The sequence below is a fragment of the Anomaloglossus baeobatrachus genome, chromosome 2 (assembly GCF_048569485.1).
Source record: "Anomaloglossus baeobatrachus isolate aAnoBae1 chromosome 2, aAnoBae1.hap1, whole genome shotgun sequence".
Taxonomy (NCBI): Eukaryota; Metazoa; Chordata; class Amphibia; order Anura; family Aromobatidae; genus Anomaloglossus; species Anomaloglossus baeobatrachus.
In genome coordinates this window covers 141,808,065-141,813,387 of record NC_134354.1, presented here as the reverse complement: position 1 = coordinate 141,813,387, position 5,323 = coordinate 141,808,065, and positions in this window count along the sequence as shown.

The following is a 5,323-nucleotide window of genomic DNA, read 5'->3' as shown; positions in this document are numbered from 1 at the left end:
GCAGGGTGCCCAAGCTTTCTGGGCACCCCTGCTGCGAATTGCAGTCCGCAGCCACCCCAGAAAATGGCGCTTTCATAGAAGCGCCATCTTCTGGCGCGGTATCCAACTCTTCCAGCTGCCCTGATCCCGGGTGGCTCGCTGGGTAATAATGGGGTTAGGTAGCTGTGTATTATCAGCTGGCCCTAAGCCCAAAATTCATGGTGTCATGCCAATATTAGACATGGCCACCATGAATTTCTAGTAAAGATTAAAAAAAACACAACACACAGAAAAATATTTTTATTAGAAATAAAACACAACACAATTAGCGACTCCATCTTTATTGAAATAAAGAACCCCCCTCCACAGTAATCCTGGGTCAAGGGTCCCGCGCCGTCCAATCTGGATCCAATATCATCTGATCAGTTTGCTGGAAAGCAAAGCGATCAGATGATGTGTCAGGTTCAAGGCCTGAATCACATGACACAGCAGCTGATTGTATAAACGGCTTTTATACAATCAGCTGATGCATCAGTGCAAAAAAAAAACCAAAAAAAAACAAACTACACACTTCTGTGCAGCGTTGGACTGGCTACCGGAGGAACCTCCAGTAATGCCAGGCCTGGATTCAGGTACCTGCACTGCACTCCGGAGTTCTCACCTGAGCTCCGGCGTGCAGCCTGGACTTTACAGCGAGCGCCGAGTGACTGATTCCCCGGCACTTGCGGTTCAGTTCATGACAGCTGCAGACATCCCGGGCTAATCTCCGGTGCTCTCACCTGGACTCGGGAGATCACCCCGGCCTGTCTGCAGCTGTCATGAACTGACTGCAAGCGCCGGGGAATCAGTCACTCGGCGCTCGCTCGCTGTACAGTCTAGGCTGATGCATCAGTGCAAAAAAAACAAAACAAAAACAAAAAACAAAAAAATAACTACACACGTTCGTGCTGATTCCCGTCCGACCACTGCAGGAGCTGCCGGTAATCAGTGATGAAGTCTCCCGACGGCATCAGCTGATAGCTGGCCGGGCGGTAAAATCCGGCGTCACGGCAAGACTTACGATCAGCTGATGCGTCAGGTGACCCCATCAGGTGATCAGCACCAGGTCCTGCACCTATCGTACGTGCCTGTGAGCCGGCACACAGCCGGAGTGGGGGTGGCGGTACCGGGAGTGGAGCTGGGAGCGGATATGGCACCAGGAGTCTGCAGACAGATGAGTATGACATTTTTCTACTGTTCACTTTTGATTTAGCAGCCGCTTCCACCTCCTGCACGGGAGCAGACATGGCACCGGGTGGGAAATGGAAGCAGCGGTGGCGGTACCAGGAGGATTCACGCTTCTGTGTTTACTGACAGAAGGAATCCTCTTCCTGTACATGTCACTTTACTACCCATCCCTTGCGTTTATAGCTGCGTTTTTAGTCATAAAAACGCACTAAAATGCAGCTATATTTGCAATTTGCGGTTTTCATTGCGTTTTTGAACATCTAATTGAACTCAATGGGTGGAAAACGCAGTAAAAAACGCAAAAATAATTGATATGCTGCGTTTTTGTGGTGCCCACAAAAATGCAGCTAAAAAACCGCTGTGTGCAGACAGCAAAAATGAAAACTCATAGACTTTGCTGGGAAAGCAAATTCATGCAGTTTTCTGAGCAAAAACGCACCCGAAGAACGTGCAAAAACGCCGCGAAAAACGCACTGTGTGAACTTACCCAATTGTTCACTGGACTTTCTTTTGTTCCATGTAATTGCAAACTGTATTCTCAGGAAATCAATGGTTTAAGAAATACTCAAACCACTCAATGTGCCTTCAACAATCAATACATTATCAAAGTCACTTATTGTACTGGTAACATTAAAGTTCTCCCTCATACTATTATTTGGCCTAAACAACCTCTTACCCATATTGTGTGCAGAAAGTTCATTACTCATAACTTCACTGAGAAAAATTGTTTCTCTAACTATGAAAGGCTTTGTAAATGAGAAGCTTGGTCACCGCTTTTGTTAAGACAGCCTTACTGCTCCATAGCTATGGCTCGCAGTCTTTTGAAGAAGATTTTTTGGAGTCTTAATGACTCTGTTGACATGGAAAGGGTTTATATGGGTTGTACAAAACAGCAGACCTTTAATCAATTAACTTCGTATACAATGTTTATGCAAATAACTTCTTAGTGTAAATGTGTAGTGGAAAGTTTGGGGTTTAGTACTTACCCAATTGTAAATGCATGGCACCATCAAGAATGAGCAGAGCAGTGGACTGCACTCTGGTACTCCCTGGTGTATTCGACTGAAAAAAATATTTTAGAACAATGTTAATTAATTTTTTGCTGCAGCCGTATCGCTTTTCCTAATAGACTAAATAATATTGGGACAGATCACAAAATTATGCAATGCCCTCTGCATATCTATATTTATTGAACCAGATCACCCCCCTCATCTCCTCAGAAGGCTATTCCCAATAATTTGGACTAATTTGACATATTTATTGCTCCATGTTCATTAAAATCAATAGAGGGGCTTAGGTGTTACATCCAGAATACTGTTGTAGTTCAAAGAGATGGTCTGCACTCAGACAAAAGAATTGTCGTGCAAGTGAAAAAATAGGTCTGATCCAAAATAATAAATTCACTGCACTCATAGATTGTGATGCAAAAACAGAAGATAGTTTATTGAAGCGACTGTGAAGTCATTCGATGTTTCGACCCCACCTGGGTCATAATTAAGAGTCGCTTAAAGATGGGTGCCTGGAATATGGAAGTTAAGGTGATAATGGCATATCCTCTACATACGCGTTATAATCAGCAACAGCGCTGTTGCGCTGGCTAAACCCAGGACCCATATCCTCAAGGCATCCCTTATCCATGCCATTATCCACTCAACTTCCATATTCCAGGCACCCTTCTTTAAGCGTCTCTTGATTAAGACCCAGGTGGGGTCGAAACATCGAATGACTTCACAGTCGCTTCAATAAACTATCTTCTGTTTTTGCATCACAATCTATGAGTGCAGTGAATTTATTATTTTACATCCAGAATACTGACTGAATAAGGACAAAAAGGGCAGAAAATCCAGCAACAGGTCCAGTGATAAAACACAATTCTTTAATCCATACATTTAAAAAGGTTTAATACATGATAAAATACGAGGCCATGCCCCAGGGTAGGGATCGCTTAAGCGTTTTGGACTATACTGTCCTTACTCAAAGTAATGAGTAAAGTGTAGTCCCAAACACGTAAGCGATCCCTACCATGGGGCATGCACTCGTATTTTATCAATGGACATGTTGCTGGATTACCTGCCCTTTTTGTCAATGCACTGGATTTGTGATATCCATTGATCCCTGCACTGACTGGGTTAATTGTACCTTCTGTGGATCTCTTCAACATTTGCATGCAGGGTGAACTGAAATTAACTTTTTCTTTATGTGACTGTAGTGGAGGACTACAAACTGCATAAGGAAGTGGTCACTGACTGCTGTCTGCAGGGCTTCAGGATTGGGCTTACACCTTCCTTTTACCTCCCTTAAGACTGGGACAGGAATTGAGTGGTTAATTAAGAACAGTTCAATACCCATTTCATTTAGTGGGGGTGCCTGGCTCAGGCTTTTCCCACAGTGCTTATACAGGCCAGTGGCTGTGTCTTCCCCTCCCCTTATATGGTATATGGGACCTGGCTGGATTCCCCCACCCTTACTTTTCCTGATGGTACGTTCCTGGTGTTTATGAGGCTTGAAGCAAGGGGAATCGGCCTCTTTTCCAGCATCGGCTGACAAGCGTGTCAGCTTTCCAGTGATGGCTGACAAAGGCAGAATAGCAAGTATGGCCGTGCGCCTAAAGACCGATGATGTTCAGCTTAAAGCGTGTCTGTCTGTTTTGCTGGGCGATGCAGCAGGTAGGGCTCGCATTTTCAGTCACGACGAGAGCGCTCGGTGCGCCTGACCCACCTCATAGGCTCTGCCTCAGCTCCTGCTGTACTCACCAACGACCTAGGGACACTGAGCGTCGGCCACCATAGGCCTCCGCTGGTCTCCGTGAGCGGCGGCGCGAGTGGTAGATAACCATTCCCCCTCTGTGTGAGTGACGGGTACCGCCCAACCCCCTCTTAGTTTCTCACATTATGCCCGTGCTCTCAAGAGTTGTCCTGTAGCTGTGCCCCTCCAATCCCTGCTGCGCCATTTTCAACGGACAAAGCTGCTAATGTAAACTGACACTGCAGCTCTTCAGTGCAGGCTCTAAGGGAGAACGATCAGTTCTTATCTTCAGCAGGTGAGCCATTAGCACCCCTCCCCCCATTTCCACCTACCGCCGCAGCAGTCTCCAGCCCGCCTCTGATCCCAATTCCCGCCTAAAGGATTCGCTTGCTCCGGGTATGGTGCGCAGGTATTGCAGGACGTGGTTGAGGTCACGTGAATGCTGTGGTGGGATAGATGGATGTGGAAGGAGTTCGGCCTCGGGCTGAAGGCGCTGTTGCAGGCATTCCTCCAGAGACAGTGGATGTTCATGTGCACGCTTGTCCCGACCATCGTTGTCAGCCGGTGGGCTGTCCCGCGAGGCGGTGTTGCCAGCGCGGTGCTGCTCTCCCTGCATGGGGTCCACTTATGTTGCAGCGAGTGGCCGCTGTCCCTGCATGGGGTACACTTACGTTGCAGCGCGGTGCCGCTGTCCCTGCATGGGTCTTCTGCTCCAGCAGCTCCAACAGACCAAGAATGAAGCAGCCTGGATCATCGTTGTTGGCCAGTGGGCCGTCCCGCGTGGCCATGTTGCCAGCGCGGTGCCGCTGTCCCTGCATGGGGTCCACTTCTGTTGCAGCGCAGGGCCGCTGTCCCTGCATGGGGCTCTTGCTGCTGCAGCGCAGTGCTGCTGTACCTGCATGGGTTCACTTCTGCTGCATTCGAACAGGATGGTAAGTTACCTTTGCTGGGGCATGGGGTTACGGTAGTAGTTTAGTATCAACCATTAAGCCCTTATGGCAAAGCTAGTGGAGAGAACCCTTAGCTAAGCCTTTACAGTGTTCAAGTAATATTATAAAAAAAAAAAAAAATTGTTTTACCCCAAGCTGCGCCTTTTTTAAAACTGTCGGTTTAGTCCAATGTGCTCCTCAAAAAAAGAAAAAAACAGACCAAGAGAGAATTCTGTAATACATGAGAGTCTCTGGTTACATGAGAGTCTCTGGTTGAATCAGTAGGTTGATATTTGGATGCTTGTTTCCAAAGATCAAAATAAAAAGAGAAGGCATAGGCAAATTATTAGATGGCCGAGGAGTGCTAATCTGAGCTCACATATATGGATTCAGTGCACAGTGCAGATTACACAGTTGTAACGCATGACATATGTAGTTTAAGG